Genomic DNA, 19,263 nt, shown 5'->3' with positions numbered 1-19,263 from the left:
TAAATAAATAACTTGGAAAAGAGAGACACTGGGAGACGAGATTCTTTCAAAATCCCATTGAGTAATGCGATAGGGATAAATATTTCATGATAAAGCTTCTAGATGTGATTCTAGATAATATTGGATGGGTTGGAGATAAATATCTATCAGATGGACTAGAGATAAATATCAATCAAGGAAAAAACATAAAATATTTGTGGGAGGTAAAGGTGTGCTTTTATGAGGAAAAGGCTCGTGGGAGATAAAGGCAAGATTTTCTGGAAAAGGACCTAGGAAAATGGAAAAAAATCCATAACAACGGGACATCGCTAATGGAAATTATATCATGAAAGAGGCTATTAAATAATCATTGGATATATCAATTGGAGGCATATAATCCATGGAAAGAACCTAGGCTTGGGGGAAATCAGAGGTGATTCATTGTTGGGTGGTGGTTTTTTGCTCTACAAGTGATGTTCTAGTGGGAATCAATTTCGTAGGGAGTTCTATATGTTGTCTTCCTCCCTCTCTATTATAATTTCAGTTAGTCTATGAAAATATTTAAGTTTCCTCGCTATGAATGAACGAATTGCATGAGATGATTATGAGTAGATTTATTGTTGTTTCCCTTCATTATGGTCTGATCGAGTTGCATGGTATATGCTTTATGTTAATCCTTACTTTGAAATTGTTAAATGATTTAGCTCATAGTTATCCTTATTATGGGGATGATGGTTTTGCATTATGCATGTTTCATTCTAGTGTGAAGTTACGAGTAGAAGTGTATGAAGTGGGTGACAGTACCTGTACCCATGAGCTATATGATTCATGGTAGAAATTTCATATGCCAATCATACATAAGCAGATTACTTGTGTTAATAATTTTTATGATAATGATTGCAACATTATCCAAGTGACTCATTTTACATCCAAGAGCAGAGTTCATAGTGGAAGCATAATACGTGGTTGTAAATACTAATGATTTTTAAGAGGCTATCATATATGAATATGTGAGATAGTTATGGAATCTACACTCGATCATATTAAATTTAATAAAGAAATATAACCTGCCTATAATGTTATGTGATAAATTGTTAAATGTTTCTGCATGCGGAAAAATTGTGGATTTAATTCTTAATGCTTTTCAGTATATGGACAATGGTTCAAATTATTTGTGCTTGCATTCCCTAAGATTGCCTCCGTTTAGGCTAGTCCAGTTAGTTATGCATGTGAATGAAGCGTTGGTAAGTAACATAGGAACTATGTGTACAGGAATATGACCATGATGCATGGCCATAATAGCTACAACAAACTTAAATTAATTTCCATTAATTCTTGTGGAAATTAACCCAGTAACTATTATGGGTTGCATGTCGTAAGAGATTCCTCATGTGTGCAGTATGTTTAATAATTGATTTGACATACAAGTCTTGTCGATGAACATAAGAATCCACATCACGATCCCACTTTTAACATTATGAAATTGATAAGTCTATGACTACAGTGGTATGAACACTAGTGTTCATATGATGATACTGTTGCCAACTATCAAATATCAGTAGTAAACAAAGAAAATTTTAAGTTTATGAAGCCTAAGGGATAAATTTCCAGATAGACTCAGGAGGTACGTTACTGTATATAATCAATTGGCTACAGTGAAATTGTTTCCTTACCTGTCATTAATACCACATATTTATTTATATTAGTTATCATTGTGCATATATATACTTCATATATGATTAAATTAGAATTTCCAAACTACATGAACTTTAAATTACCAAAAAAATTGTTGCTCAATGCACTCACATGGCCTTACCACCATTAGGTTAACAATTATGTTGACATATGGTTAAGATGAGTTTGTAGATCCCATCTCCACACACTCACGCTATAATTGAGACATTATATCGTCATATTTATTGTTCCACTGCAAGTTGAGGATTGGAGTTCTCAGGATTCACAAAACTGATGGTGGTGGAGACAAATGATGCTAGAAATCGAGGGTAGTCACATGCACTGATCAATAATCTTGACTCAACCTGGATTAGATAGGCTTGAAACCTCATTAACGACATCTAAATAGTAGTTTGTGAGTATTTTGATTGAACTATAACCTTGTTACGTCAATCTCGGTGTTAACCATCATTGATGCAGTGAACACATCCAAACTTCTTACACTCATGTGAAATGGTGTTTTTTAAAATGACGATGATAAAATTTAGGGCTTGTAAAATACTTCATTATAATATAAATATAATCAATAATGGAGTTTGATTATTAACGAATTACGAGGATCAAATTGTGCAACCCCCCCCCCCCCCACATACAGAGGCGAGTAAATCCCCCACATTCAATCAATTCTAGCATACTAATCGCATGAAGATGTGTCAGTTGGCATCAAATATGAATGAGGGTAGATCTTGCTTGGTTAGATCTTTATACAATTCGAAATATATATATAATCTACTTGGATGATTTGAACATTCATTTTATTTATAGAATACATCACATCGCCCTTTTGTCACTACGCCTGCTAAGGTCAATTTATCGCCCCATATAGGGCTCAAACTTTTAAGTTTACATTACCTCTGACATAGTCAATAGGATTTTATAAAAATATTTTTTGAAAAAATAAAAAATAAAAAAATACCGCTATACCTATGGTTAAGTTAACAGAAAAAAATAAATTAAAGTGTACAGTCAAATTAATACTGCAAAACAGATCATATATGTCCCAAGAGACATAATAATTAATTTAAGTTTTAGAATATTTATTGTGAGACTACTTGGTAGACTTACATAGTTCTCTCAATTTAAGGATTTTAAAATGTTAATTAATAAATATGACAAATTATTTTTAATAATATTAATTAATTAAATTGAACGACCTTATATAATTAGGAAATATCCATAATGCATATGTATATTATATTATATAACTAAGGAAGTTGACTTAGAAACAAACCTTTGGTACCTTGGTGCTTGCATACATCAATGGCAAGTTTCCTCACTCCCAGCAACAAGTTTACATCAATGACCTTCGACTGAAAGGTTCTGTGTGGTGTTCGACATCAACTCATTTATTCACACCATACATATTGTACTATAGTACCTTGAGAGCAATTAACATCATCGATGGTTTCTATTGCATATGCTAATGAATTACATCATTGGTCAATAATCAGATGGTGTTTACCATGTTTGACTCCAGCTCATTGATTCACATGGTTAGACTCGTCCATTAATTGGCCGCGTGAACAGGATAAAAGACCCTAGATCCAGTTTCATCCATTTACGCTGTGATTTTAGGAGTTATACAAAGATCACAATGTATGATGGTTGTGATCATATAAACAATCTTCCAATCATGGGTCCACCAGTTTCATATGTGGACGCCTCATTTGATCATTATAGATGTGATGTTAGCTTATGATCTGAGTATGGCTATGCCTCTCTTAGCAAAGAAAGATGTCATGTTGTAAATGTATTGTAACAAATGAATCTCGTCCGTTGTCCTTGATCCAGACTTGTCACAACGTAAATCAATTCAGTCATCAGTCATCATCTCTGACTTTACGCTTTAGAGGGAATTATGTTATAGGCAATTTTGTCACATCCAACCAGTAAGCCTCCTAATGGGATCAATAAACATTCTATTCCCCCTTGTTACCATCTTGCAAAAATCCCTACAAATGTTCCCTTCATCCCCCATAAATTCATCCCTAAACTCCATCATCTGAGCCAGTTTTAGGACCAGCACTCTCTGTATGCCTACTGGGGTGTGATCATCTATAGGTTGCTTCACTATGACCTGCATTGGTCACCAACAAGTTTCTCCCCTTTTCACCTGCGTTGGTTCTATAAATCCAGGAGAATGATCGAGATTATGGAAGTTTCCCCTTCTAAGAGTTTCCATAATTTATTTCAACTACTTACCTTGGATAAAACATTCAGATCCTATCCTTCCTTACTTTGGATTTTTCACCACTTATTCTTTGGTTTTATCCCTCCATCAAGGGTGGATCTCATACCGTAGATTGGTAATTGGATAATAACTCCCAACTTACCCTACTTCTCTATATATTCCCAACCTTCTATGTGGTTGGGGGTTTCCTTTTGGAGAATGATTCTTCCCTTATGCCATTGTAGTGAGTAATTATTATCTCATGTACCTAGGGTGATTGGAGGTGCATATTGTGACAAGGAAAGTACAAAGCAACAACTTGGAGGAGCTCTTCCAGAAGATCAACTTATACTTATGGTTGTAATCTCCTCCCATTCATATTAATGCAAATAATTCATTTTTTTCCTATATGTGATAATGTTATTTCATATATTTAAATACCATGTTGATATATTGAATGAAGTACTTATATGATACTGCATAGCTATCGTAGTTTCTTGGCTTATGTTATTTGACTATTAAGCTTCGAATTTTTGCATTCATATCTAGAATTGGAGCTTCCAAGATAAAGAAAGGGAAAATCATGAAAGGGATTTGAGGTAAGCCTCACTCCATCATCCATTTACTTTAAGGAAAATCATTGTGTTCCTTGTCTCTCTATTTTTCTAGGTTATACAGTGACCTAAGGGAGATACTTTTGTTCACAATTGTAAATCCCATATAACAATTAACATTACTTGATGAATTTTAGTTTGAAAGGTTGAACTAGGTAGAGGTCCATTGATTTACTCTTACACACCCAAACTGCACATACTCTTGAACAATGAAAACATATGACATAATATTAAGGTTTTAACAGTAAACCTTACATGTGTGGACTATGAGCCCAACAAATTTTAGCATTAGATGAGGATATGGCTAGGAACGGTATCATAAAATAACATGTGTGATGGGAGGAAAATGATACAATTTAGAACTCGAATGTCCATTTGAATTTCTATAAGAATAAACACGGATGAAACACGAGGTGTAGTTATAGGTGTACTACTCGACATGGTATTTTCCTTCCAATTGTGTCAAATAGAGATTGTTGATGTAATTTTTAGGAGGTCCCAACTAATAGTAAGCTTAGATACAATAAGTATCTGTCAAACCCTGTAGGTTATACTCTATTTTCGATTGAAGAATATTGATGTTTTGAATGTGTAATGTTATCTTGCTAGCCTTTGCAATTTCTAACTGAGGAGAATATATAATGTAGTGTGTTGAAATTCAAGTTGAAGGTATCTCTATAAATATTACTATAGTGTAGAGAGGACACACTATAGTTTCCAAATTATTGTTGGATTGTGGATTACGATAGTTACATTTTTTGGTTTCAATATAGCACATCTACAACACTACAACTTCCACAAAATTTTGACACAGATTAATAGTTTTCAATCCCGTGAGCCATGAAACGCTCAAAAAAAATATCTTGCATTCATTTTTCTCAACCATAACCTTATATCCATACCGATGAGAATTTAGGTAGAAGTAACAATAGGCTCGATGTAGGAGATTTAACTCTAGACTTACATGCATGCCAAGAGTTTATTTCACTGATTTATATCGAAACCATGTGTGTTTGTGTAAAAAGATAGCCCTCTTGCTTGTTTCCCTCGGTCACATGATGAGTCATGTGACTACAAGGAAGATTGTTTCAGGCCTATTGAGCCTCACAATTTCTTCTTTTTGACACTCTTTTTCACTCTATCTATTTCATTTTGACCTTCATAATCACACATTGGGCATCAAGTTACTGAGATTATGACATGGAAAGTATACAATTGTCTTGTATTTCATAAATTGATAACGTTCTTCGGGTCCGAATTGGACCATTATATTGTTTTTAGTCCATCTCGATGAATTTATAGTGGAAAAAGTGGAGGAATTAGCTCACGGGACCATTTTAACGGTGGGGCCCAGTTTGGTAAAATGGGGTCTGAAACCTTTCGAGAGCATTTTGAGGCATCAACTAGCATTTTTGGGGTAAAAATTTTCTGCCTATGTGAAGCACCTTTGCATGCTATTATACACATAGAAATATTTCCAACGACACAAGAATCACATCAATCTGAGTCCTTATGTAAAAGTTATGCCACATAGAATTTGACCTTCCTGTTTTCACACCTATAGTTTAGGAGGATGTCATGTCATCCCCCACTATTCATGGAAAATGGTCTAACCACATGTTTTTGATGTAAAAGACTCTAGAAGAGTCTATTTTGTAACTCTAGTTAAGAGTTTATGTATTCAAACTTAACCACTAGTAGGTTATCAGGCTATGTTATAACCGGGCCACTAGGAGGAAGATGCATTCCATTCTTTCAAGAGAATTTTGTTCCATAGTTGATCAAAGATATCCACGAGAGATAGGAGGTAGAGCACACATAGAGGATTTGTACAACTATAGAAGCCTACAAGCCACAAACATTACTTCTTTGTATCTACAGCCATATTTCCAAAGAGAGAAAGAGAGCGAGGTGACCTCACCTTCTAGCTGGGTTTTCTTCCGAAAGGGTTTCCCAGAGAGAATATATTATGTATTGTGTGTGGAGGATTATTTTGTCATTATCTAGTTTTCTTCTTGATTTACTTTTACACGCATGCACTAATTACAATTCTTTTTATAGATCTAGAAATTAAATAAACTTGTAATATTGTAGAATCTCAAATTTTTAATATAATATTATTAGATCTCTTGTGACGAACCCCCCAATGGAATATCCATGGTTGTTTAAGGATCACATTTTATTATTTATTTTAACATTTACTTTAGCTACCAAATTGCAATGATTATGTAACTAATACAGGATTTTGCAACGAAGTACATGGTTTGACAGGTTCCAAGGTGTCATCAAGCAAAATATATGGATAGGTGGCAATTGATGCACTCAAAATTTCCTCCTATTATCATCAACCATATCGATGGAAACATGTCCTATCAATGCAGTCAAAGTCACAATTAACCTCCGTAATCACCAACAGGTGAGCTAGAACGTGATCCGTGCCTCAGGATTTGATTTGATAATAGAAAATCCCGAGAGAATTATGAAATATTATTGTTTCAAGTCAAATTTAGTTTTTCTTGACATGGATTATGGTTATAACTCTAAAAAAATTATTTATATGAGCTCTATAAATATTCCTCTTGACATAAGTGAACAAGTTGTTAAGTAAGGATGCAACTGTCAGATTTAAAACAATGTTTTTCATACTCTGTTTATAAAAGAATCACATCATTTCCTCAATCTGTGGTTAAAGTGCTTGATCAACAATGTATGAATGCCTTCTTGTTGTAGAGGCCCCCCTCGAGATAGTAAAGATTCTTGATTTTTTTTAACAGTTAGTTATTAGCCTTATATTCTCATAGATTTTTGTTTATTCAATCAAGTATTCATGTTTTTTATTTTCTTTGAGATTAAGTTAAAATCATTATGGTAATCATTCCTATTGTTCACATTTTGAATGCACATGGATAAAGCTTAGCAGCAGAGATCTAGTTTCACACAGAGATTCATCTTAGGCAGTGGATTAATCTGCAGAATTAGTTGTTAAATTCAAGCATGTATGATCTTTAATTCAAGTAAGTGTGAGTGTGTTTTAAGCAGAAGTTTGTTTCATTTCATTTTTTCATGCAAGTGTGATTTTATTTAGACATGAGATTTCTTAAGTAAGAGCAATTTTCATTTATACAACAAAGTGTGAATTTCATTTAAGAAAAGTTTGGATTGATTTTCATTTATGTAAGTGTGAGATTTATTTCTATTTTAAAGTAAAGTGTTGAATCTTATAAGTAGAAATAGTTTTGTTTTAAAGCAGAGAGTGTGATCGTCATTGTAGAGATAATCTTATTTTCTAGGAATAACTAATTTTCTCTTGTGCATTTCAATAGCTTAATTTAATTTAGAATTTATATTTTGATAACACAATTTAATATAGAATTTTTGTGAACAACCAAAGATGTCTAACACATATAATGCATTTACACTTCATCAGTTTACTAGCCCTGGTTCATAGTTCATGTAAGTAATTTAATATCAATTAAATCCCTAAAAACTTTGGTGCCCTTGTTGGGGAAGTGTATATAGGATTATCTTTCTCTTTACTTAAAAAAAAATTATATGCATAGGGAAAGAGATTCTAGAGGTATATTTGTAGGTAGAGGAAAAAACGCAATTCCAACATCATCACTCACCCCACCATGACTTTGTAGTGCCACACCACCCACTCAAACTCATATTACATCATTTGCAGGAAAACATAAACTTCCTAAGGTACTCAGATCTAGAATCCAACCTAGAGATTCACCAACCCCATCAACTGAAGAAATAATAAAAAAAGAAGATCCTACATCCCCAATAGAAAGAGTATTTTTCCTATTTTCAACTAGAAAGAAACTTCTAGGACAAGAACTAGAAATCCCTAGGGCAGAACATGAGGAAGAAACTTATATTAACTTACCATTGATAAAAGAACCAGAAGAGCTAGAAGAGGAATTAGAAAGCCCAATTTTGGAACCCTATACTAATTCCGAAGAATATACAATTGTTGGAGAAGGAGAAGGAGAGGTACATAATATTAATGGTGAACAACATAATATTAGAGGAGGAAGATGAGGAAATAGGGGAGGAGGAAGAGGTGGACGAGGTGGAGAAAGAGGGAGAGGAGGAGGTTGAGGAGATCCAGAACCCTTTGGATTTCCTATCATCGATGAAGATACAACAGCTACAATGAAAAAAATCTCACCCTCCATCCTTCCAAATTTTCATGGATTAAGAAGTGAGGATCCCAAAAAATTTCTCTTTGAGTTTGAAGTCTTGTGTAGATCTTATGATTACTTTCTTGACACTCAAAAGTTGAAATTGTTTCTAGCAACTCTTAAGGATGCAACATTAAAATGGTTCATGGGCGTAGTGGTAAATTCTGTAAGAACATGGGAAGAAATGAAGCTACATTCTTAGAGAAATATAAGGACTATTGAATGCCCCATAATATTAAGGATGAAATCTTTAAAATGTTGCAAAAATATGAAGAATATATTGAAGCTTTCATTGAAATATTTTCTTATAATGTTAAAAGGGCTAAAAAGCATGAATTAGATCAAGAAACGTTGAAAGATATCTTATTAAAATACATCAGAGTTGAGTGGATTAATCTTCTTAGTTTGATGGGTAAGGGAGATACTTCTCAGTTATCATTTGGAGAAATTTGTGAGCTATGCATACAAATTTCAAGAGGTAAGGCAAGAGTTGGGAAAAATCCAAGAGATCGTCTCATGTCTAGGATTAACAAATATGCAGTTGGGACAGTAAGTAAGACTAAATTAGGTAATTGGATTGAAAACTTTAAAACAAACATTTTGGGAAGTATTAGTGACCAAATAGATACCCTTAAAGTGAAAAATAAGCAAAAAGCTGAAAATGTTGCATTATCAATCTTTTGTCCTAAATGTAGGAAAAAATATGCTCTGAGAGAATGCCCTCTTGATTTAAAAAGCGTAGAAACATGTGTTATATGTGTAGAAAATCATGATTGAAAGGAATGTATTTTAATACTAGGTCTTAAAGTTGTTTATCAAGAGGAAATAATACCAAATAAAGTAGATCCCTTTTTTTTGAATGCTAAGAGATCGTGGCAAAATTCACAACCAAATATGACTAAGGGTTTCAACACTCAAGTATTTTCACAATCATCACAAAAAATTGGACTGTGCCCATGTCCTGGAAATGTTGGACTCAAACTTGTGCACAAGGATGGAAAAATACTTATGGAGAATATCCTCAATATCAACAAACTTACCATGTTTTTCCACCACAATAGTTTCCTCAACATGTTCAAAAAAATCAACCTTAGAATCAAAATCCACAACTCTCATTACCATTTCCTCAAAGGCCAAATCCAAATAATAGTAAAAATTCACAACCTGTTTACAATATGGAAGGACAAAATTTTCAAACCTACATGATAACTCCATTAGATCTAAACATCTTAGATCTGGTAGAGTATTGGAAAAGAAGTCACCATCAGTTGTTATTTAGGAATCTGAAAAGGAGAAACTCTTTGAAAAAGAGAAATCTCCTAATCAAGAAGAAAAATCTAAAAAAAAGCGACCCCGGTAAATTCTAATGATATTGAAATAAAGTCAACTCCCATCATAGAATAGCCTTTAGTGTATGTCCAAACACCACCTTTTTCTGTGAGATTGAAAATTGATAAAGGAGTAGAAAAATCGATTTTATTTCCTAATTATGATATGATAGATGAACTGATAAATATTTGTATACAAATTCCTTTGTTACAAGCTATCAAATAAGTACCAGTATTTGTAAATATAGTCAGGGAGTTAAGTATTAAAATACAGGGAATAAAAATAAAGAATTCAAAAGAATTCAATTAGTTGGAAAAATTGCAGATATCATGACAGGAAAATAACAATTCAGAAATTACTTGATCTAGGAAGTCCCATTGTTAAAACACATATCAATGGTATTGAAATTATGAACACATTGATTGATTTATGAGCAGTTATAAACATCATGAGTAAACAAACTATGAATCAATTGAAACTCCCTAATCTTCAATATACACCTACATTGTTGCAATAAGAAGACAGATCTGTTATTAAACCTGATGGTGTATTAGAAGACATATGTTAATGAACCATGTGGAGGATACTTTGTTGATAAAATAATTTCTTACAAATTCCTTCTCTTAGGATATTATTGGACTTCACCTTTTAAGGATTCCAAAGAATATGTTAAGAGATGTGATCATTGTCAAAGAATGGGGAAACTTGTTCCTTAAGATGAAATGCCTCTACAACCTCAGGTACTCATTGAACCTTTTGAAAATGGGATCTAGATTTTGTTGGTCTAATTAATCCACCATAACGACAAAATAGGTACATTCTTTTTTGCACTGATTATGTTACAAAATTGGTAGAAGCTAAAGCACTCTCTTCTACTACTAAAAATGTTGTAGTTTCATTTCTTTTTGAGGATACCTTTACTCATTTTGGTGTTCCAAGGGAAATTGTGACAGATCAAGGTACTCGATTTACATCTAAGTTGGTATAGAACATAATGGAGAAATAAAAAATTAAACATCAAAAGTCCACTCCATATCATCCACAAGCAAATGGAAAGGTGGAATCCACCAATAAAGTAATTGAAGCAATTCTTACCAAGATTGTGCATATGCATAGAAGAGACTGGGCATAAAATCTTCCAGAAACTTTATGGGAATACCGTACCACATGGAGAAATACCACATGACATAATCCCTATGATATTTTTTATGGGAAGCAAGTTTTATTTCCTATTGAGGTCCAAGCAAAGACCTTCAAGGCAACAGTCAAATTGGGTCTTGATCTATCTGAAGCACAAAAAAAAAGAATAGAGCAATTGAATGAACTAGATTAGATGATACAAGATGTTACTCAAAGAACCAACATAGTTCAACAACAAAGATCCCGGTGGCATGACAAATTTATAAACGAAAGGAAATTTCAGCCAAGAGATTGAGCATTACATTTTGACTCAAAATTTAAAGATTTTCAAGGGAAATTTCAAACTCATTGGCTTGGGCCTTATGAGATTGAAAATATCTTTAATACTGGTGTAGTCAAGATTAGAACCATTGATGAAGAAAAAGTGACCTTCCTTGTAAATGCTCATCGATTGAGAATTTATCATAAACCATTGACAAGGGAAGAATTTGTTAAAAATCTGCAAGACAATATTGATTTGAAGGTTGTTAGGAAGGATTTCCCTTCCTCTCCAACTCGCCTCGCAAATATTTTTGTTCTATAATAATAATAATAAAAATAATAAAATGGTATAAACATGAAAACCAACACTATTGGCATGCTTATACATAAAATTTAGGATGAAAACCAAGTATTCTTGGCACCCTAGATTTTCTTTTTAAAATTTCTTGTAATCTCATTTTCTGTGTAACCCTCCTTTTCTTTTCAAAATAAGGAACTACAGAATTGTTGAGAATCTGCAACCTTAACAAAATTCTATAGCTAATACTAACAGGGACCAACTAGGATAATTGAAGATCTTGGCATAAGAAAATGATGAAGCTTGCAACTGAAGGCATCCAAGGACAATCTACAAAGGTCAATAAAAGAATTAGAATTATAAATCCAAAGGTATGTAAATATTAGATTAAATAATAAAGGTAAGAAACATTAGATTATGAAATAAATAGACGTTTCTACCGCCATTAGAAGTAATCATTACTATTCAACTTCATATTTAATTATAAATACTATGTCCTATCAACAAAGTCAACTATAAGTGCATTTATCATTCATCATTGTGCAAATACTCAACTCCATAAACCCTGATAATTTCTCCCTCATTTTATACTTTATTTTCCCGAAAGCCCTTTTCACTCATTTCCATTAACGATTTAACTCTCACCCACCCATACTCAACTTTTGAAAGCCATTTTCACTCCATAACCTTGCCAAAGGAAGCAATTACAAGTTGAGACTTCGCCAACATGGAGGTTATTGTGAGGATAGATCCACATTGGAAGAAATTCATGGAGGGTTATCCACAAGTCAGACAGATGTTACAACAAACACAGTGGTTGAAATTCATAGAAAAATTTAATGTCTATGACAAAGAAGTAACAAAGTCCTTTTCCTGAGCATTTGATGGAGTTGAGGTAGAAATTGGAGATGTGAAAATAGCAATGACAAAAGATTTGATGGCAGAAGTAACTGGGCTACCTAGGGTTGGTGAAAGATGGTTCAAAAATAGAGTAATTGAAGGAGATGAATGGAGGACATTTCTCAAAAACCGAGGTATGGACACTTCAGAAAGGAATCCCAAGTACAACTCTTAAAAGAAAATGGAGAAATTTATTGTTGGTCATTCAAAAATATATTACTTGTGAAGGTAGATTCGGCGGTGTGTTTTTCTATCATATATGCTTGATGATGCATTTTCTTAAGGGCAATGAAATTAATTTTCCTTATTTATTACTCAATAGTCTAAAGAAAATGATTGGCAATACTCGGAGAAAAACATTATCTATTGAAAATACAATGTATCATCATAACCTGATAAAAATGTTGATTGATGCCACCCTCAAAAATATAAGAGATGATTGGGAAAGTTTCTTAGTTAGAAACTACTTTAAAGAGGTAGAACAAGTGGAACCCAACAGAAAAATAGAAATAAGTAAAATAAAGTTATCTCTAAACCCAAAAGATGACCTACCTCTACAACAAGAGCAACCCTCAGAAGATGAAATTTCCCTTGCTAAAAATATTAAGAATAAGAACGTTAGAAGAAGAAAAACCAGTGATAAGGAAGAAAGCATATCTAGAAGAAAAATAGAGGAAATAGAGCAAGCAAGGGTAGAACAAAGAAAAGTTCAAAAACAAATTCCTCTCACTAAAACCTCTTCCAATGTCAGGAGGAGTGCAAGACTCAGCAAAACAATGAAGGAATCATCTAGACAATCCATAGAGTTTGTTATTTGTACGAATACGAAGGGCTAAAGGCTCATCACCAACTATTTCGCCTATACTTACATCACCAATTCCTAAAGCAGTAAGAGGAACACCTACAATTGACTTAGTCCAACAGGAGATATATGACTATATATAATATTTGGAGAAAAGAGCTAAAGAAAATGCCAATACATCCTCATGAAATCAAGAAATAGAAATTCATTCTGACAGTCCACAAGAACCTCCAATTATAAGTACTCTCAAACAATATTTTTTTGAATTGGAGACAATAAACAGACACTTAAAATCGGAACATGAAACACTGAAAGTGTAGAATGAAATACAGAGGACCAAGAATACGAATATTCTCTTACATATTGCTATATGGTATAATAAGAATAATAATCTAAAAGAAAATAACAAATCCGTTAAGAGAAAAGTCATAAGTCTAAAGTATCAAATTTTGATGAAGAAACTAGGAGTTGTAATCACTAAGAAGAAGGCAAAGAAGACAAATCTAGATGTTTTAACTCAAGTATCTGAAGGAGTTCATTAATAGGAAGGGTTCATTAGTTTTGAAATTTTGCATAAGGACATGCAATGACCTCAGTGTGGGGCAATGTTGAGCCTCACAATTGCTTCTGTTTACACTCTTTTTCACTCTATCTATTTCATTTGACCTACATAATCACATATTGGGAATCAAGTTATAGAGACCATGACATGGTAGGTATACAATTGTCTTGTATTTCATAAATTGATAATGTTCTTTATTATTTAGTTTAATGTTTACTTCAGCTACTGAATTATAATGATTCTGTAGCCAAGTTCATGGTTTGAAAGGGTCCAAGGTGCCACCTGGGAAGTGAAATATATGGATAGGTGGAAATTGATGCACTCAACAATTTCCTCCTATTCTCATGAACCAGATCGATGGAAACAGGTCCTACCAATGCGATCAAAGGCAAAGTCAACCTCCGTAATCGACAGCAGGAAAGTGAGAATGAGATCTGTGCCTCATGATTTACTTTGATAATAGAAGATTATGAGCGAATTATGTAATATTGTATTTTCAAGTTAAATTTGGTTTTTGTTGATAGGGATTAGGTGTATAACTCTAAACAATCTATTGCTATGAGCTCTATAAATATGCCTCTTGGCAGAAATGAACAAGTTGTTAAGTAAGGATGCAACATTGAGATTTAAAACTATACTTTTAATACTTTGTTTATAAAAGAATCGCTTCATTTCCTCAATGCATGGTTGAAGTGCTTGATCAATAACGTATGGTTGCTTGCTTCTCATGGAGGGCCCCCTCAAGACAGTAATGATTCTTGCTTTGTTTTTAACAGATAGCTACTAGCCTTATATTCTTGTAGATTTATGTTTATTCAATAAAGTTCTCATGTTTTCAATTTTCTTTCAGAGTTAAGTTAAAATCATTTTCCTATTCATTCTTACTATTCACATTTTGAATATACATGGATAAAGCTTAGCAACAGAGATCTAGTTTCAAACAGAGTTTCATCTTAGACATTAGATTAATTTGGAGAATTAGTTGTTAAATTCAAGCATGTGTGATCTTTAATTCAAGTAAGTGTGAGTGTGTTTTTAGCAGAAGTTTGTTTCATTTCATTTTCATGCATGTGTGATTTTCTTTAGACATGAGATTTCTTAAGTAAGAGTAGTTTTCGTTTATGCAAGAGAGTGTGAATTTCATTTAAGCAAAGTTTGAATTGATTTTCATTTATGTAAGTGTGATATTGATTTGCATTTTAAAGTAAAGTGTGGAATCTTATAAGTAGAAATAATTTTGTTTTAAAGCAGAGAGTATGATAATCATTGTAGAGATATTCTTATTTTCTAGGAGTGCCTATTTTTCTCATGTGCACTTCAATAACTTAATTTAATTTAGAATTTATATTTCAATAACTAGATTTAATTTAGAATTTGTGTGAATAACCAAAGACTTCTGGTTGAATATTCATGTAAGTAATTTAAGATCAATTAAATCAGTAATCAAGGAAAACACCAAGATAATCTATCAAAATAAGCCTTCATTGTTGGATGAAGGCATAAATCGTGGGCCAATTGTTAAAAGGGCTTACTCCTTTCATTTCCAAACGTCGAGAGGAAGGTCATATGGTGCATATGATCGGGTGCAAGATTGTAATAATGCATGAATCTATAGTGGTGATCAACTATTGAACGAACGACAAGGATCCATTGAGAACATCCTCCCTCATTTTTCGTACCTAGCGGGGTTGAGACCACATTACTGTGAATGTGATGGGGCAAAGTGTAGACCGTCCAATCAAGTTGATGGAACCATGAAGTGGAATTGTGAATGCAGACCCCACCTGGTGATGTCACAACAAGGAAGGGGGGTTTGCAATTGTATCACAACCATTGAATAGGTAAGTCCACTCTGGCATCAGATTAATATGTGGCTTCAAAGATATACATGATCATCATCAATTCATGCAAGAAAAAGTATTATACATGAACGTAACTATATGGTACGGAAGCCGTGGGGTAAGTGTTATATATATATATATATATATATATATATATATATAAGGTCAAAAGAAACAAGGGAACCGCAAAGCATTAACCATCTGTAGCGGTTAGAAACCTTTGATAAAGGGGTCATGCTATAATATATACATTTAAATGGCAACACGAGTACCAATAGTAAAACATGATGGCTTCAATGGGGAGAAATACTATATCATGTGCGGTCATATTGGAGGATATATATTGAGGAAAAAATGACATAATATATTGTGGATATAATAAGGGTTAAATGGTTTTTATATTGGTAGGTATAAAAAATGGAGCTCAAAGTTAATGAAAAAATATAAAGGGGTATAAAAAAATTTCATGAAAAAATAGATACCTACAATATCTAGTGAAATTAGGGGTTTTTTAAATTCAGAAGGTGTATTGGGTTCGTATTACGAGGGGGTTAAATAATGTGATTTTTAGAGGTATTTTCCAATATTTAGTTGAATTAAAGTTATTCTTTAGTATGCCATGAAAGCACGTGACATGTCAGAGGTTCATTGAATGAAACCCCCATGTGGTAACATTGACATGTGTTTTTAAGCATGGTTTATATATATATGTGTGTGTGTGTGTTTGTGATGGTGGTCAAACGTCATAGGTATATGACTAAGGGAATTATAATATAGTGTTACATATGTTGGGTAAGAATGAGTTATGGTGGGATCACGTGCTATATAATATCTATAATTACCTAATGGAGGAAGGTGGTCCAAAAAAGGTTTTGTAGTAGATAGTGATACATATGATTATATAAGCCTAATGCCTAATAGAGTCTAAGGAGAATTAACCTCTTATAATGAGAATATAACTACATATTGGTGACTTGTGTAACCTTGAATCATAGACCAAAGGAAAGGTGGCACATGCCACTTAGGCTATCCTAGCGCGACGAGGCATTAAGGTGGTATGCCAAATGGAACCATGTGGGGTCCACATCGATTCCATGTGGGAACTTTAGATTCACGTAAATTTTGACTGTGGAAACCAAATAGGGAAAGGTTTTATATCCTCAGAACCATTTTAATGAGAGGCATAACGTGAGTTGATTTATTTTAGTATTAAAAGATAAAAGAAAGTGAAAATTTTGTATACCCCATTCTCATAACTGCATGTTGAGAGTCAAGTTAGCATAATAACCACCTTTGGTTATTGGGTTAGATAAAGTGGTAGAAGTCCAACTATGCATGCAACAACTTGTTGAGAACATATTTAAAAAAAAAATACTCCATGTATACACGATGCACATTGTCACCATTATATTTAATGTACAAATTGACAAGGCACGTGAAAGTAGATTTTCCAATGTATAGGTATTTTAATTGTTGGAGTTTTTGCCAAATATTTTTTTCCAATTTAAAACCTGTTTTATTTATGAAATTTATAAATTATAAATGTTTTATATATCTTCTTCGAAACGTTAAATCTATTTATATATTTAAAAATACATTTAAAAAAATAAATTTAAATTTTTTCCAAAAATTATAACATTATATCCCCAAAATGTAATTATTAAATTACAATAACGCATACACATCCACTTAAAAAAAAACTAATATTGTAAAAATATTAAGGCCAACAAATATTTTCATCTAGTGCTCAAAATTTAATCTTACATTACCTATGTCATAGACAATACGATTTTATAAAAATAATTGACCCAAAAAAAAATTGCTATGCTTGGTTTACTTAACACTCACAAAAAGAAATAAAGTGTACAGTCAAATTAATACTGTAAAATGCATCATATATCTCCCCATGAACATAATAAATTTATATATTTTCGTACGTGTATAAGTAAGAAGTTAGCTACAACGAAATTGTTTCCCATACCTGTCAATAGTAACCACATATTTATTAGTCCCTGCCATCTGGCATCCGGCAGGGACTATAGTAATCGATATGACCCCTAGTTAGCATTACTTCACCCCTTTTAGGAATCGATTTTTAGTAATTCGGAGTGCTGTTTGGCGATTAGATCAAGGTTTCAAGGATGTCTGCCCTCCCCGCCAGGATGCCGAAAGACTGCCATCTTATTTGGCCTCTTCCCGAGGCGGGAGAGGCCAAAGCTTAGGTTATTTCGGAAATAGGCGTGTATGTTTCGCTGTGACCGTCAGTGGTCTGATTTTAATGCTAACATTAATTCATAAATTCATATGCTAAGGTTTCTGCAAACAGGCATATGCTAAGGTTTGGCATATTCTCCGGCGGCAAGTGTTCAGCATGCAGGCTGCATGCACTGCAGCGGTTGCATTAAAGCAACTTACCTGCTTGTTGGTGTTCGATTTGGTCAGAAGAGCCTCTCCGCCACTGGTTTCGGCTTGGTCCGTCAAGCTGCAGATTCCCCTCCCTCGCCTCCTCGCCCCCGAAAAGCCTCCTCGTCCCGGAAAATTGGGGGGTCCTGTAACTCCATGGCTTGTTTTACTGCCTTGATGTCTTGGGTTTATTTGCTTCCAATTGAGCTGTAGAATATGTTTCGGATGCTAATCTCCATTTTTCTTTGTGTTAACAGGAAAGAGGGACTGGTCAGGTGTGACGAGATGCAAGCCCTGGTCGCGTCATGGGTTCATTTGTCTATAGGTATGTGAAACCCTTTGCCTACATTACCTCGTTGACTCTTATCGCCTGGTTTTCCGATTCGAGTGCTAAATGTCTGCGTTAAGAATGAGGGCGGTACTGTTGATTAGGAATCTCTCTATTCATTGTTTTTTTTCTCCTTCATCATTTGCGAATAGCATTACCAGAAATGATTTTCCTTTGATGTGGTGAAAGCGGCCTCTGGTTTTGACCTGTTGTTTCTAATTTCTTATTTTGTGGCCCTTGGTCGGGGTAGGACCAGTTTCCTCCACAGATTTACTTCCGTTTTAGTCTATCTGTGACAGGCTACCTTCCTATCGGCTCGTGACACTCGTTCTCGACCTGTATTGGGGTTTCCCTTTTTCCAGTACTGATGTTTACGACTTTATGACAGTTTTGAATGAATTATTCTAGGTCATATCCCCCTCTGTCCTTGTATTGGTTTTTCTTGACCCTACAGGACTTGGTATGATTTCGAAATTTCCTGACTTCATGTGCTCTAATCAGAACATATGCACTGTGCCACTGTTGACTGGGTTCAACGATCCTCCATTGGTTACCCACCAGAGTCATATGGAAATATAGTTTCCTCTGTTTTTGAACAAGAACACATCATGGTTTATGTATCCCGGCGTGTGGACGACCTACATTCTCATACTCTTCTTCACATGGATCATCGTACTCTCTCTATTCGGATGCACTGCTGGCACCGCCTGGA

At 33.8% G+C, this 19,263-nt stretch overlaps 1 long non-coding RNA gene across 2 annotated transcripts; it reads left to right on the top strand.

The window, feature by feature from the left end:
• Window positions 1-18,080: 18,080 nt before the first annotated feature.
• On the top strand, window positions 18,081-18,950 carry LOC149224474 (uncharacterized). Of its 2 annotated transcripts, none has more exons than XR_016249073.1 (3): window positions 18,081-18,371; window positions 18,481-18,548; window positions 18,851-18,950. It is a non-coding gene; the product is annotated as an uncharacterized LOC149224474 (long non-coding RNA). The 2 variants fall into 2 exon arrangements; XR_016249072.1 differs by having other exon boundaries at window positions 18,837-18,950.
• Window positions 18,951-19,263: the final 313 nt, after the last annotated feature.

This window comes from Pinus tabuliformis, chromosome Q (assembly GCF_031772625.1).
Source record: "Pinus tabuliformis cultivar Carrire ecotype Pingquan chromosome Q, CPIR1, whole genome shotgun sequence".
Taxonomy (NCBI): Eukaryota; Viridiplantae; Streptophyta; class Pinopsida; order Pinales; family Pinaceae; genus Pinus; species Pinus tabuliformis.
This window is presented reverse-complemented; position numbering and strand designations above follow the sequence as displayed.